The sequence below is a fragment of the Melospiza georgiana genome, chromosome 6, assembly GCF_028018845.1.
Source record: "Melospiza georgiana isolate bMelGeo1 chromosome 6, bMelGeo1.pri, whole genome shotgun sequence".
Taxonomy (NCBI): Eukaryota; Metazoa; Chordata; class Aves; order Passeriformes; family Passerellidae; genus Melospiza; species Melospiza georgiana.
In genome coordinates this window covers 59,849,362-59,866,024 of record NC_080435.1, presented here as the reverse complement: position 1 = coordinate 59,866,024, position 16,663 = coordinate 59,849,362, and positions in this window count along the sequence as shown.

Here is a 16,663-nt window from a genome sequence, read left to right as displayed (position 1 = left end):
CTCATTCCAGAAGCTAATTCTGTCTCTGGCAACAATTAGGCTTTGAATTACTTGACTTTTTGTGCTGCTGGTCCTTGCCACACTTCTCTCTGCTAGACTGAAAGGACCATTAGTAACCAGCCTTTTTTCCTTTAAAATGTATTTCTATCCAAAAATCACCTCACTTTTTCTTCTCTTTTTTTTTAGTGGCTGTGTCATACTTACCTTCACTTACTCCTTTTCCATCCAGTCATTTTCATTAACTGGTACATGAGGAACCCAGTCAAGACATTCCATATCCTCTGCTTCTTCCTCTGCTCACATTTGTTTTTCTCCGTTCTGTGCTTGGCTAAATAAGCTGATGGCACAAAACTGCCTTTTATGAGCACAAACAAATAATAGATGTATTAAAAATAGCCCTTGCTGTGGCTTTGCTCAGGGAGTCATTAGCTGGTTAGTGTTTGTACAGTGCTTTGAAGATCAAGGTTTTCTGGTGTGTGGATGCAGATATGAAAATGCACTTGCAATATTAAATACCCTTTTGATCTTGATTTCTTGTCTCTTGCCCTGGTGCTGGCTAATACTAAGGGCAGTTAAAAATCAGCCATAAATCAAACCACCAAAATAACTCAGGAATTCAAGGCACAGCTCATTTCACAGTCTCCCCATCCCCTTTTAAGCTAGCTATGAAACAAGATCAGTGACTTTTCATGCTTTTCAATGTATAGATTTTTTTTTGTATTTCTCCAACAGAAGCCCAGACCCCTGCATGGCAAATTTACACCAACTGATATTTGCTTTTACTTCTAATCTGTGGAGTGCCATAAGCAGCACTCACCCCTGCAGGATTTCCCAGACCATGGGACGGGGCAGCTGAGACCCAGACCAGGTATTGGCTTTGAGAGGTGCTGGGTCAGTGGGAGCTGGTGAGGCTCTAAGCTCTTCTGCAGGATTAAAATTCCCTGTCCTACTTAGGCAAGCACAGTTGATGCAAAAATCACTTGCCTGGTGTGTTGTGTGGAATCTCTGAACAAACCACAAGTCCCCCCCCTTCCCAATTTCACCTCCAGTGGGAGTTGGTGTTATGAGAACATTACCAGCATTGATCTCAGCTTCAAAGTCAAATTTTGGGACTTAAAAGTATTACTTTGAAGAGAAGGAAAGGAATGGCTGGTTCATTTGAAGGTTAAACTGATGCACCCAGAAACAACTCTAAGCTTCAAGCTTTCCAAACACCTTAGTTCAGGCTTAATTTTTCATCTCCTCTCCTCCTCTTATCCCTAGGCTTTCAAGGACATGCTGTGCATGTTTAAACATCACTAGATGATAATACAAGCAAAGCCATTCTTGAAATTGCTCCTGCCTGTGGTTCCCTTCCAGCATCACTCAGTGCAATGGATGCACAGTGATACCTTCTGTCTGGTTTAAAGCTTATAATAAATTGCAGCTCTGTATTGTTTCTGAATTCATACTATGCTGACTATTTTTCTTTTCAGAAAGATCAAGCAAATTACCTTCTCTGCAATTGGGCTTTCTGCAAGTTACAGTTAAAGTGTGCAGAGGAAACCTTGCTGAGCAAGATGTATTAACTACATTTATTACCAAGAAAAAGACACATGGTGAGGGGCAAATGGAGATTTGTTTCCTCTCTTCAAGTTAACTAGGCCATCAAAGTCACTATTTGCATAAATATGCTGAAGTGATTTTGCAGAGACATTTGTGTATTTTCCATTTTCTGACTTATATTTGAGGGTTGATCCAGAAAAGAGCTTTAAAAGCATCAATTTAACCTGTAGCTTATTGTACAGGATGAATTTCCACCAGATTTCACAAATAGGTGTCTTTCTCTTAAAGAAAAAAAAAGCTTTACACCATAACTGGCCACAGAATTTGGAATTTGGCCACAGTGTTTTCAAAAAAAAAAAAAAAAAAAAAAAAAAAGAAACAAACCACACTTAACTCCAGGCCATATGTTTGCAAAAATAACTTCTCAAGTGAGAGAACAATGTAAATGTCTCCTGATCATCTTGCTGATTCTGCAGACAGCCCCAGTGTCTTTTTTGCTGCTCACAGCTTTCCCAGACAGCCTCAAATAGAAAGGAACAAGAGTCTGGGTGTACTTCACAGCTGCTTCTCAAACCCCACTGGCTGGGGCTGTCATGAGACCGTGAGTATCCTCATGTGAGCAGAGCCTGAAGGGCAGACCTTTCCTCATCTGCCCATTTTCTCACCACACCGCCTCTGGTTTGTTCTCTCTGAGGCAAGAGGCATAATTTCCTCCTTCAGTTCCTTATTTGTGTTGCAAGATACCCTAAGGACCCAAAGGTGATAGTTCAGAGCTCCCCATGTTGGACAAACAGCCCAGAGGGTCATGGACAGCAGAGAATCAGACAATGATTTGGGTTGAAAAGGACTTTAAAATTATCTTTTTCCACATCCTGCCATGGGCAGGGACAACTTTCACTATCCAGGTTGCTCCAAGCCCTGTCCAGCTTGGCCTGGAACACTGCCAGGGATCCAGGGGCAGCCACAGCTCCTGTGGGCACCCTGTGCCAGGGCCTCAGCACCCTCACAGGGAACAATTTCTCCCTAAAATCTGACCTAACTCTGCCCTCTGGCAGTGTGAAACCATTCCCTCTTGTTCTGTCACTCCATGCCCTCATCCAAATTCTCTCTCCAGCTCTCATGGAGCCCCTTTAGGTACTGAAAGCTTCAATGAGGTCACACCAGAGCCTGAGAACTTTAGGATTTAGTGAAAGATGCAGGGGGCAAAAAATGCTGAGAGTTGAAGTGGTTGCCTGAGATCCCTTAGCAGATCAAGCGCAGTCCTTGAGGAACACAACCCAGTTCTCCTCTTTCCCGTGCCAATTCCATCTCCTTCTCCTGCTCCGTCATCCTCCATGTACCTCCCCAGTCCACCTGAGCTGAGAGAAAGGGGAGATTTTTCACCATGAGCTGCCAATCCTGTCATCTCCTCCTTGAGGAGGCTCTGCCCTGTGTTGTTCCGAGGATTGAGAGATAAAAGAAAAAACAACAGGCAGCTGTGGTCTGTCATGCAGCTTACCTGTGAGCCTGTGAATGTGTGAAAAAGGGAAAGAAGCACTCACACAGAGAGGATTGTTTAATGCCAAGTGAGAGTTTTAAGTGAAATCTTAATTACAAGTTGATCATTCCAAATTAGCTCTTTTCATCCTTCCAATACACTGTTTTTTGAGACAAGAATGTGTCATTTTGGCTTGGATTATATCTTAACAAGAACCTTTTAAAAGTCATGGCCAAGAGAGCTTCTCTCCTGTCATTTGGAGAAAATTACTTTGTGTGTTATGGATCCAGTTCTCCTTTCAGACAAGTCACACTGGTGTAAGACCAGCATAAACATGCAGAAGCTGGACCCACAGATAGGGAAAAGAAAATCTGTGGTGTTTGAAGTTCTTTAGTGTCCTCTGAAGTGGCACCATGAAAGTCACTGGAGCAAAGCCAGTTCTTGCTTAATCTGCCTCGTGCACACCAGGGATGAAGGATGGGCTCAAGGTCGAAAGGACTCCTTGACAATATGGAATTATTTAGTGTAAAGATGCCTCAAGTTGGCAGCTCAGTTTTAAGAGCTTTTCCTCCCCGCCCTCTTGTTTGAACACTGGGGAGATTCCAGCTTGGACCAAAAATTGAAACCAAGTTCCAACGTACTTCAGAGCATCGCCAGATATTAAAAGGATCTGATTTGGCAATGAGCAAGGCAGCTTTTTTAATGCCAGTTGATTTCATTGATGGGAGGCAGAACAAGAAATAATCAATTCCAATTCTTTCCAAAACCATGGCACAAAGAAGGCAATAAGGACAGAGGAGAAAGCTGCCAGAGCAGTCTGCATGTTCCCAAGCAGTTTGTGTGGATGTATCCATGCTCTGATCCACCTGGGACACCAGGAATTGAGGGGGGCAATTAACAATTTCCCCCATGCTGTATCAAAATGAAATCCCCAGCTCAGTGCATTCATTCTAACTAAAGGCAGCAAGAAAGGAGCTTTCAGGGCACTCATGATTTTTGTTTGCAAATAGCAAGGGGATGTAGTTATTCCTCTGAGCCCACACTCAAACATTTCCTGGAAACATTTATTTAGCAGTAGCACTGTCAATGTATTGATGCCTGTTTCAAAGGGAGGGAAGCAGAGAAGAGACTCAGAAATTGCAGCAGGTTGCTGCAGGTATTTGCTCCCTGAGGACCATCCAAGACTGCTCAGTCTCAATGACAAAATCAGACTAACAGTTACAGAACTCCACGTAAATGCAAATAGCACATGGCCACTGTGTTCTGCATCACTTGGGATGGGCTGAGACCTGTTTTTACAAAGTGCTGGTCATGTTTTTGCCTTTCTCTTTAGCAGCCAGAGATACACAGCAATATCCATTGCTGTACTTTTTCAACTCTCCCTTCTTCAGCTGGGTCTGAGAACGATGAACCACCACAACTAAAATCTTCTGCTCTTTTCAGTAGAGCTGTGGCCACGTGCACCAGCAGAGCTTTCCTGGGTGTAGTGAGAATGGAGACTGACAAAACCTGCTGGACTTGCAGATTCCAGTGTGACTGCAGTGGAAGGGATAGGAAAATGAAATCATGATTTGTACAGGACATAGGGTACTTTTTGGAATAAATCTGTGCTGGTATTTCCAAGGAACTGCTTTTCTGCCCTTCCCATTCAAACCAGGACTTGATCCCTGAGCAGTCTTTGGAACTGGAGTTCTACATTGGCTCAGGACTCAGCTGGGATGAGACCCACACCACTTTTTTGAGCACCTGGTAAAGATTTTGTGTATTTATCCCTAGCCCTGGGTCTAGAGGCTGGAAGTAACCAGGCAGATGCACTGACATGGAAATGTCTGGATGGATGGCTGGTGGTCAGTACTGAGCTCATGATGTGGTGTCAGAAATCTCTTCTGAGATTTTCTGTGATGGTTTTTCAATGGTTTTTGACATCAGCGGGACCCACAATGGAGCACACACAAGAAATCTGCACTGTTGGGCACTTCCAAAGGCAGCTTTCTTGCAAATGATAAACTCCTGGCTCTTTTGATACATCTGCACCTATGGAGTTTCCCAGGTGGTGTTGTGAGGAGATAAAAAGTTCACGAAAAGTAGCATGAAAAACTCAAAAATCTCTACCACCTCCTGGTGGCAGAGATTTCCTGTCTGTGTACACAGGAGAGATGCTGATGGGCTGAGGCCTGATCATCTCCCATCACTGCAGAGGGTTTGGTGTCTTCAGATCTGTTCTGTAGTTCCTCAGAGTTCCCAGTGATACATAAGGTATTATCCTCAGCCTTTCCTTCCCACACTTCTCCCTGCCTACACCAGATAATTCCTTCAGGCTGCTCCACACTCTGGACAGTAAAGCCAAGATGAAAGATCTCCCCTTCTGCCTCCTTCTTTTTGGAGTATGTTGTGCTGTTGGAGAAAGTGATCTCTCCACACACACTCTCAAAACATGGAGATTGAAACAAGTGATGTGACCTGGCCCCAGCAATGGAATGAATCCTGTCCCCTTCACAGTCCTTCAGATCATCCTGTGGAAGGATGGAGGTTCAGCTCCTTCTGATGTCCAAGACTGAACCAGAGCACATCCAAAATTGCTCTGAAGTTTTGAGTGAATGAAACCCTCAGTGCCACCACTAAATACCTGAGTGGCTTGGCTTGGGAAAAAACATCATCCTGGTGCTTCTGAGGGCTGGGATGGCTCATCCTGAGTCACTTCCAGGGGGCACAAGAGCTTTATCCCAAGGCTGGATTTGCTGATTGATTGTTCTGAATTATCCAAATTGTATCTGGGATGGGATAGGGCAGCACAACTCAACAGAGGCTCAGGGCAAGCACTCAGATTAATGTGTGTGTGTGTGTGTGTGTGTGTGTGCGTGTGTATCTCCTTTCAAAACATTCTGGTCAATCAGAAAGATAAATATGTGGAGAAGGAAAAGCTCCCAGGCTGGGGGCGGTACCTTTAGCTGTGCTCTGCTTTCCCTGCCAGCCTCAGGAGGACGGTGCATCACCCTCTGGAGCAGTACAGCTGCAAGCTGAGCCTTTTTGCTCTTGGGAATGAGGTTTTTATGGCGTGAGCTGCCTGTGGAGGTGAGGTTGGTTTTTATCCTTTGCTTTCCATCTGTTTGCTGTGCTGGGCTAAGTGAAGCAGATCACAATCAGCCCTCGGTGCCCAGCCCCAGCCTGCTGGCTGTGTCACACTGCCAAGCAGCTCTGACATCCCTGACCCCTCATGAATTCAGATGGCCTGGGTGTGCTCCAATGGGGTTTGTCACCTTTTTGCACCTTTGCCCTGTGACAGATCTGGCTGGAGCCCTGCACACCTCACGCTGGGTTTGCAGCCCAGCTCTGTCACCTCTCTTCTGCCTCACAAAGGACTTGTGACCTGCTGTGATGCTCTGTGTGTGGCCCCAGCAGCAGCACTGCATCACTGCATCCCAAAATCCCTGCCAGAGGAACCCAGTTCCCTTCCCCCAAAGAACCCCAGGAGCCTGACCCAGTGTCCCTGTCCAGATCTCATCACTTACTGCAGCCCCACTGCCCAGAGTATTCACTCCTGAACCTCATCTGCCTCCAAGCTGAGATGTTTCAGGGCAGGACATTAAAAACAGCACTGGAAGAGTCTGACCAGTGCCCTAAAATTATAGATATCATGAGCTTTTTCCTCATTTCCTTTGCAAATATGCAAAGCATATTTGGAGACTTCATTCTTCTGCCTCTGCAGCTACTTCCTAGCCATGGCAAAAAACCTAAATCAACTGACCCTTTCTCTAAAGGGTCAGTGGGTAAAGCCTGCATTTCAGAGTCTGGTTTCTCTCTGGAAACTCCTTGGACTAGACACTTGTGTAGGAAAAGAAATCTGGTGTCCCGCTCCCTCTGCTGGTACAACTTCTCAGCCATTGCCGTGTCCCAAAGGCAAAGCTGTTCCAGTGCTGTTCTCCAGCACCTCACCTGGCCCTGCTCCTTGGGGATCTGTCCTGTGTCCAAGGAGGAGGCTTGGGAGGGGCAGCAGGTCTCTATTGCAAACAGTTTTCTAATGAAATCCAGGCTTTTTCCCAGCATATCTTATGGCTGTCTCTGAAATTTCTGTGTGAGCTGTTCTATTTGGAGATTTATTTCTGTGTCCACAGAGATTCCTGCTGCTACCCAACTTTCCTGATGGTATTTTTTCCTGCTTCCATAAGCATTTAATTTTTTTTTCCTTCAAGATCTCCTGGTCTGCTGCTTGGTTCCTTTCTGTTCTTGAGCCCTCAGAGGTAGGATCCAGTGTAGATATATCATTTGCACCTTCTTACTGATATTTTACTTAAAGAGCTTCCAGACTGCCAACAAGCTCTGGGCAACCTTTCTATCTGATATTCTTATTTATAACAAAGTCCCTTATCCTGTGTTTGCCAGATAGCACACTTTTATTTTTTAAATTGAAATTGCCAGGGGGAAATGGCAATATGGTTCTTCCTTTAGGGATCACACACATTACACTGAAATCATTTAAATGGGATCTTTGGTTTTCACAGTGATCAGAGTTTGGCTTGTGTTTCCAACACCAGCCCAGACCAACCTGTTCTGCAGCCAGAACGAGCTGTAATTTGAAATATCCAGAAAATGTCCAAATTGATTGCTATTTATCACATAAATTATGAAACCTTTCATCAAGAACAGAGCCAGCTGCTACTGTTTTTAGCTAAATATATTACTTTTAAATTGTAACACTTCTTGCTGTTTTCCAGAGTAATATAAACTTACCATGAACAATGTTTTCAGTGTCTGGAGGTGATTAATTTTCTGCTGCTCCTTCTTGCCATATGTGAATCTTTATCTTTAGAAAAAACACCAGAATTTTTCTTTACCCAAGAAGAAAAAACATTCATACCCAACACTGCTGGCAACATCATTTTTCAATGACAAAAATGTTATTTGGGCTGGCCCTGAGATCTACGTGAAAGGGTACCACAAAGCACTGGTTCTGTAGAAGGGTTTTTTATTTTTATTTTATTTTATTTCAATTTAATTTTTTAATATAATACTTGTCAGAAGGCACACTCTAGGGCAGGAAACTTTCTCCTGTGCCAGCCAGGGCAGTGCTGGGTTTCTATTTCGAGTGTAATGTGGAGGTGACACATTTTCTTGTATAATCTCCAAGGGAAATGAATTTACTAAACTCAGGGCTGTGACTGTGATACTATTGAAATTTGGAGAAGTAACAACCATTTCCTATCATTTGGTGTGAAGAATAACTGGTCTCCAGTCATTTCCCTTTGTTTTTAATAAATTATCTCCCTGTGAGCTATTTGGTTGCAGTATAAATCAAATGTTTCTGTTTCAAGGAGATGTCATGAGTATCTGAAACTTCTGTTTATTCTCTCCATTTATTACATCAAGAACAGGAACTACTAAGGTTAAGGTTGTAAGGCCAAGCCCTAAAAGGGTCAGAAGCACCAGGCTTTAGGTTGTCTGTGCCATCAAGACTGTGCTGGGTGGGCTTTTACCATTGAAATCATTCCTGGTACCCACCCTGCTGTTATGAAGATCCCCCTGCCCTGTGCAGCTGCCCCATTTCCAAAATCTGTGTTTAAATCCTGTTATGGTAAAGTTATTTATGCCCAGTTTGAAGGATGGCTCTTCCTCTTCATCCCCTTCTCCCCCCTTGTCTTGGACACAGAGCCATCCCCTCCTTCCTTCCACACACATCCCCCTCAAATCTCCAAGGCTTAAAAAGCAGCCCAGCCTCAAAACTGGATTTTACTTCTCCTCCCAAACCCATGCCCACATTCCATGAAATTACTGTACACTATTTTTCCCTGCAAGTCTCTTACCTGCTGGCACAGTGGGGACAAGAAGCAAGTGATCATTTTTCCATGCTCTGTGTGAGAGCTGAGCCCCTATTTCCCACACAGCACCAAACCTGTGCACTGAACTGAGCATGAATTATTCCCTCTGGGATGCTCAGCACAGGAGAAACTGGGAGTTTTGCAAAAAAAATATCACTTTTTAGACTTCCCAACACACCACATGGAAAGCCCTCATTTTACACACAGGTGAAGAGACGAAAGTACCAATTTCCAGGTATTTAACTGTGGTTTAGCACTTCCTATGTTCAAGGCACAGCTCTCAGTGTCTTCAGGAGTGGCTTGGAGAGCTCAAGCCATCCCCAAATCAAACCCACTGCGTGTCTGAGTGGACCTCAGAAAACAAATCACTGACAATCCCTGAGCACAGGGGATAAGGAACTTGCTTATCATCCCTCCTCATGCTTTGGTTGCCTTGCCTGGCAATGAAACACTAACAAAGGCTTTGCTTTCTTGGAACAAAAATCAATCTCCTTAACAGAACCTGAGAGACCAAAACGTCTGGGACAGCATCACTCAGTGAGATACAGGAGGGAAACCAGACCAGAATTATGTGGTGCAGGCAAAGACACATCCTGTCTGTGTTAAAAAAAAAAAAAAATTAATAAAACAGCCCAAAACCAAACAGAAATACAAGCAGCCACTTAGAAAAGTACCCTCAAAATGCTACTTAAGAGATTACAAGAACATCAAACCAAACCCAGAGGGAACTGTAATACACAGAATTATTATGGAAGCTGAGGGAACACTCGTGGCTTTCAAGCACTTGTAATTCCTTTTCAAGGAAGTGATGGAATGCCAGGAATGTTTCCTGGCAAGGATGGATGCCAGCTGTGCACCAAAGGGCTGGGCTGTCCCTCCTCCTGTGCCACCTCCACTCTGAACCCCTCCACCTTCCTCTGCTCCCTCCTGGATCTGCTTCTTATCTTTCCAGGACACCAGCTGCTGTTCCTGTGCTTTTCCAACACCGGGCCTCAGAATCCAGCTTTTTGCTGACTTGATCACAAGCTGGGCTCATCAGCTTGTACCTGGAAGGATTTATCTTCCTACAAGCCTTGTGCAAGTCAGTTCCAAGGAGAACTTGTCAGAAGGGGTGAGAAGAATTATCACACCTTCCTTCAGCTGTTCCAAACATCCTTGTCAAGTCTAAACTGAACCTTTGCATTCCTGCTGCAATTAATGGAGAAAGATAACCAGTTCCATAGGGTGCTTCATCCCATCCTAATTCCAATGCCTCACACAGGTGGCAAGATGTTTTTCTGTGATTGCTAAGCTGCATCTGAAAGGACTTTGCTTCCCTGATTTTTCTGAATGCCTCTAGGCATTTCTATAAACACAGTCTTACAACAAGAAGTGCCTCACTTTAAAATGCATATTGTGAAAGTTAATTTATTTTGCTGCCTTAAAACCTCCTACTTGACCACTTGATAGTGCCCCCTTTGTCTCTTCATTCTGAGAAACAGTGTTGAACTGCTCCCTTAAATCTTCTCCAGCTCTGCTTTCACATGACTCCATCCAATTTTCTCCCTGTTAATCTCTGTTCCAGGCTGAAGGGTGTTATTTACTTCCCTTTTCCTTGTTCAGAAGTTGTTCCGTATCTCTGGCCATCTCTGATGTCCTTCACTGTGCCTTCCTCTGGTTTGCTTTATCTGAGATGTCCTTTCTGAGCCAGGGGAGCAGCACTGCACACACACAGCCTCATGCAGACACTGGGGATGTGCAGAAAAAGCCAAGTGATGGTTTCTGGTTTGTTATCTGCTCTTACTAATAACCCTCCCACCTCTGGAAGTATTGCCACAGCTTTTAAGATTTCTTTTCTGGATTGTAGCAGCCAGCTCACGGCTTCTCTGTATAAATGCTTTGTAAGATAATATTCCTCTGTACATACTACCTTTGAATGTCAGCTTGCATTTTATCATTTCATTAATATCTCAAGATCCTTTCCTTACCATTTCCTCTCCACTTTCAACCACCCTGAGGGAAGGATCCTTGATGACACCCTGAATAGATGCCTGTCACTCAGCATCATGTCCTAACTGGTACTTCAAGGAAGATTAAACAAAAAAAAAATTTCAAAAGTCATAGAAAGGCATCACAATAATTCCCCTGATTTGTGACTCATGGGAAATGTCTGGCTGCCAGTGTGAGCTTAGGCCAAATTTCAACTCCTCTTGCCTCAGGCTTCCTCAGCTGTGAAACAAAAGATGCATTTACAGGGCATGGCAGAGGCCAGGGAACTTTGTCCAGCTGTTCCCAGGTTCAGCTGCCAGAGCTCGTGCCTGTCCTCAGTGTGATCTCCTGTCTCCCTGAGATTTCTCCTGATGGAGGACATCAAAGTGACTCTCCCAAAGGGACAGTTACTGTCACCATGGAAAAATATAAAATTCAACCTTATATTCTCCTACTGAATCCAAAGCTGAGCCAGGGACTAAGCTGAGCCAGGACATAAACCTAAGTTTATAGACTCCCTTAAAAGTTTATTCTCCTTTGTAAGTACCTTGTAGGTCTGCAGAGGATGATTTATATCCATTATAGCTTTTCATTTCACATCTAATTACCCACTCCAGCAGCCTGGACAGCAAAGGGTCAAGTTACATGAACAGGGGATGTGAAGGAAGGATAAACCACTGGATCTCCAGGCCAGATCCAGCAATGATCCTTGTCAAAAGCCCCTCTCCATCTCTCTTGTAGCCCCTTTATGTACAGAAAGTGTGTTTTTCCTTTCTTCCCTGGCTATTCCCCTGATATTTCCAAGCTACACTGCACAGTTTGACAAACTCAGTCTTTCTAAGCCTTTGTTTCAAGATTCACTTGCACTAAGGGAGATTTGGGAGCAATTAGAGTGGCTTTTACAAAGCAGTCATTTTTCTATTTGCAGTTCACATCCTGATAGTAAATATGACAAAGGGGCACTAAACCTTTAAGTAGCTCAAAGTATTGCTGTGCTCAGAGCAAGGCAAACTGAAAGAGAAGCCAGAAGAATACTTATGCAGACCACATTACCAGAAACATTTAAGGGCACTGCAGTTATAAAGAAAAATTCTTACAGTCAGTTATTAGCCAATAAGTGGAGCAGTTCATTGGCAGAGACACAGAAATACACAGCAGGCTACTGGAGCTCTTAGGGAAAATACAATTAACTTGGTAACAAAATTAAATATAGTAGATCTATAATAAGTGTGAGCAGCTTATAGTAAACCCAAAGGGAGTATTAAGAATTCAACCCATCAATCATCACAGCATGTAACCACCCCTGGACAACATTCTGAAGAACCTGTTTGCAATTTTATGCCTATTGCAGTTACTATATGAATAAAGCTGGTCCTTGATTGATTTTTACTGCTATGACTCCTTGAATTTGAGCTCTTCACAGCAGTGATTTAATTTCACATTTGGATATTCTTGGGCTTTGCACACATATGAGCTGCTGCAATGTTGTTGCAAAGCCACTGGGCTATTTCCACCTCTGCCAAATAAACTTTGACAATGTTTTCACCAAAAAGGGACTCACTGCCTCCATCTGAAAAATCTGGATAATGGTTTCACTTCCAATTATGAACAACTGGAGACCTAAGGCTGCCTAATGGAAATGTGTTGGTAGTGCTGCAGCCACCTCTCCTTTTCCCTCAGCCAAAGTAATCATGAGTAATGCCACAAACTTGGTGAAGTTTTTATGCTAAAATCCCAGCAGGAGAGAAGATGCATCTCCAATCATTCTAAAGAAAAAATATATCCATAAGATTGCAGCTTACAGAAATCAATCCCATGAAAAATAAATTGCTGCCTGCTCTGTTTCACCATGATAATCCAGTTTGGGCTCCACAGTGGTGATTTGAAATTGCAGCACGTTCACTCAGCAGCTGTTCATTCTCCACAGATTCCCTTTGCCACCACAGGACAGAGAAACCCACCCTGTCCCAGCCCTACAAGGAGCCCCCACACCTTCAACCATGAGAGGTGACCCCAAAATGCAGCTCCCTGCCCTCACAAGCATGGATCAGTTTGTTTCTCTCACCGTGAGTGAAGCTCAGCACTGACAGAGTCCTGACTGAGTCCTCTGCTGCTCCTGCCACCTCAACCCCTCACAATCCAGCTGAACTGAACTTTTCCATATGTTCCCCTGGAAAAGCCAATGCTCTATCCCTTCTGTTCAAGACCATCCCAGGGAGTCAGAAGTGTCTCTAAGTGGAAATCTCAAGTTCCAAAAGGCCCTGAGGCTCTGTGACCATTCCTAAATTCCTCTTGTACTTCCAGAGCCCTCCAGGGATGTGCAGCCCCAGCCTGTGCTTGTTCCATTGCCCCAAAAAAACATGGAGAAACTGCAGTTCCTAGGAATTCATACAAGGGTGAGGAGATTTGTTACAACCCAGGGGCTGGAAAACTGCAGGAGCACTTGAGAGGTCAAGTATTGGCCAAAGCCAACTTTGCTTTCTTTCTCCCTGGCAGCTTCCCAGCTCCTCATCTTCCCAGCTCCTCCTCACTCTGGCCAGGGGCTGGAAGGGGCCTGATGCTGCCCAGGGTCTGATGAAAATGGGCTTGGAGAGGAGGTTTGGGCTTCTTTTCATATCCATCTCCATTCATAAATCAGGGACAGTGCTACAGCGAAATTCCCACAGCTGGGAGCATTTTAAACTCCATTCTCCAGTCAAGGCAATGCCAGAGAGGAGCTGGAATTGTCACCCAGCAGGCAGGGGAGCCTGGGAGAGCTGTGGGATGAGGATCTGAGGAGCAGGAATGGCAGATTTTGCTGGAGATGTTTTGATCCCAGCACTGTTTCCTTTGGAAATAACAATCCAAGGGTCCCCTCCTGCAGTTTCCTCTCTAGGTCTGCTCAGCAATCACCCAGAAAGCAAAGGAAAAAAAAAAAGAAAATTGCCACAGCCCTCCAACCGTTTGTTTTCCAAAGCATTATTCAAGGGAAAAAGCTGCACCAGTTGCTCTCTAGGGTGAAAAAAAAAAAACTTGTTTCCATTCCCATGGCATTTGGAAAACACATGTATTGGCTGAGCTCTCAGAGAGCAGGGGCTGCTGCTTGTGTCCCAAACAGGGCCCACAGGGACCCACCAAAAATCCCTCCCAGCACCAGGAGTGTGGCACAGACCTGGCACAGACATCTTTTATGAAAAATCCTTTCCTTAAGATTTTTTCTCCTGAGAAGCTGGGAGGCCTCAGGAACAAAATGTAAACAATGGTTATCTGCTGCTGTGGAATGCAACAGGTGCATCTGTGATTGGTCTCATGTGGATGTTTCTAATTAATGGCCAATCACAGTCCAGCTGTCCGGACTGTCTCAGTCAGTCACAAGCCTTTGTTGTCATTCTTTTCTATTCTTAGCCAGCCTTCTGATGAAATCCTTTCTTCTATTCTTTTAGTATAGTTTTAATATAATATATATCATAAAATAATAAATCAAGCCTTCTGAAACATGGAGTCAGATCCTCATCTCTTCCCTCATCCTCGCACCTCTGTGAACACGGTCACACAGACCAGTGGTGAGAGCAGTAGAATAAAAGAAATATTTTACAACCCATAGGACATGGCAGCTCAGGTAATGCAGAGCACCCTGCAGGACAGCCCAGAGTAGCCTTTGTTAGCCTGAATTGTCCTGTTGGATCACTGCAAGGACTTGAGCAGACTTTTCTCTCCCCATTTACACTGCTCAAGGTGGCATGAGCTGCTTCCTGTAGCAGAACCAAACCTTATCTTTCTTTATTTTTACCATTTACCCCCTGCCTTCACCACCAACACTCAGTTCAAGGATTGGCAGTAGATCAAGGGAAGAATCTGCAAGTTCTCAGGTTTATTTCTTACCCAGGTAATTCCCTAAGCTGGGTCCATGGGGGTGCTCCAGCAGACACTCACCAGGTTCCACTGCTGGAGAGGCTCCTCCATTCTTGGGAGAAACCAAACCCTGGGAGCTGTACAGGTGGGATGAGGGTGACAAAGGTGCTCCCAGGGTGGATCCTGTTCTCTGCAAAGGCCTTTCATAAATACAGCTAAATAAAGTCATGAAACACTGCTGCTTGATCTCTTTGGAGAAAAGCTGTGTTGCTGCTGGTGATGATGACTCCCCTGGCACTTGGCAGGTTTTTAAGAGCAGCAAAAAAAAATCCTGTTGCCTGTGAGCAGGCACAGCCGTATCTATTTTAGAAAATGTAATGTACATGCTCTCAGGGAAATGCTCAGCTGTCACAGGTCACAGCAGCATTTCATCTGGGGACTCTAGAGATGCTGGTGGACATCCTGTGCTTTATGAGCAGTTAGTGCCTCTTCTTGTCTGTACCCGGCAAATTATTTCATTTGTGGCCATTACTATTTCTGAAAGGACTCTGTGCTTTTCAATAGACCATTGGAACAGTGGTTCAGTGTCCAGCCTCACCAGGAGCCACCACAAACTGACAGAGGGGCTGCAGGGACAGTGTGAACAATGTGGCCATGACAGCATTTGGTGACATCCTGCTGCAACATCCCCATCCCAAATGAGAGCTTCTTCAGGAGAGCAGGAGGGCGTCAGAACCCAGGACATCCCTCTGGCTGTCCTGAGCAGCCCAGACCCTGCCAGGGGGCTCAGAGACCCTGGCACAGAGCCCAAAATGCCCCTGTGGGTTTGGTTATGACCCATGGAGCAAGTTACCAACATTATATGAGGATCAGCAAGCCACAACAGTTCAGGTAGAATAATAGTGAAGTTATCATGGGATGGAAAAGTAGATTTTGGGGTTTGTGGTATGGGGGTTCAGGGGGCAAGATGGAGGGATCTGGGCATGTCCAGCCTTTCTTCTTCTTCTTCTTCTTGGCCTCCATCTTCTGCTGTGATGTTGGCACTCACAGATTGGTTTAGAGTAGAAGCTCACTGTCTAACATAGGTGATGGGTATTGGGAAGTAATTGTAAACATTGCACAGGTAGTTTTTAGTATAAAGACATAACACTGCCCCGGGGCAGGCAGAGTGCCTGGAACTGTCCCGCTGAGCAGACCTCAGCAGGGCAGGAGAAAGAATTTTATAGATAAGGAACAATAAACAACCTTGAGACTGAGAAATGAAGAGCTCTGACTCCTTCTTCGAGCGCCAGGCTGGGAAAAGAGATTTTCTGATGTATCTTGGGGTCACTCTAACAAGATAAAGATCCCGACAGCAGAGCATCTCTGATTGAGACAAGCTGCTCCTCAGCAGCATCTTCTGATCCATGTTCAGAGCCAGGGTGTTCTCTATGCCCTGAAGCACAAACAGCACTCACAGCCTCAGTGACACCAAAGCTCTCCAGGCCCTTGGCTGATGCTCTCCTGTGGTAGCATGGAAAACTCATGTGGGACCAACATCCTTATTTTTTCTTGGGATCTCTCCCCTCTCTTACATCTGGTTGTACAGATCATCTCAAGCATCTCTAAAGCAGAAATCATTATTTTCTTGCCCAGAAAAGCTGTGGCTGACCCACCCCTGGAAGTGTTCCAGGCCAGCTTGGACAGGCCTTGAAGGAACATGGCGTAGTGGAAGGTGCCCATGGCAGAGGATGGAACTGGATGGTCTTCAAGGTCCCTTCAAACACAAACCATTCCGTGATTTGTGATTTTAGGACACCATGTCACCACTCAAAGCTGTTTCATAAAGGGAACCCCCCAGGCCACCACTTTTCCTCTGCCTCGACAGCACCTGGATCCCAAATCAGCTGAATCTGCAGTGGAGTTGAGAGGAATACAGGATTTGTCTTTCCAAACAAGCTGTGGGGCTGCTGGTAGATAAAACCAGAACTGAGAGATAAAAGAAGCAATGGGAAGGATTCCACTGGTTGACGAATGGAAAAAGATATTT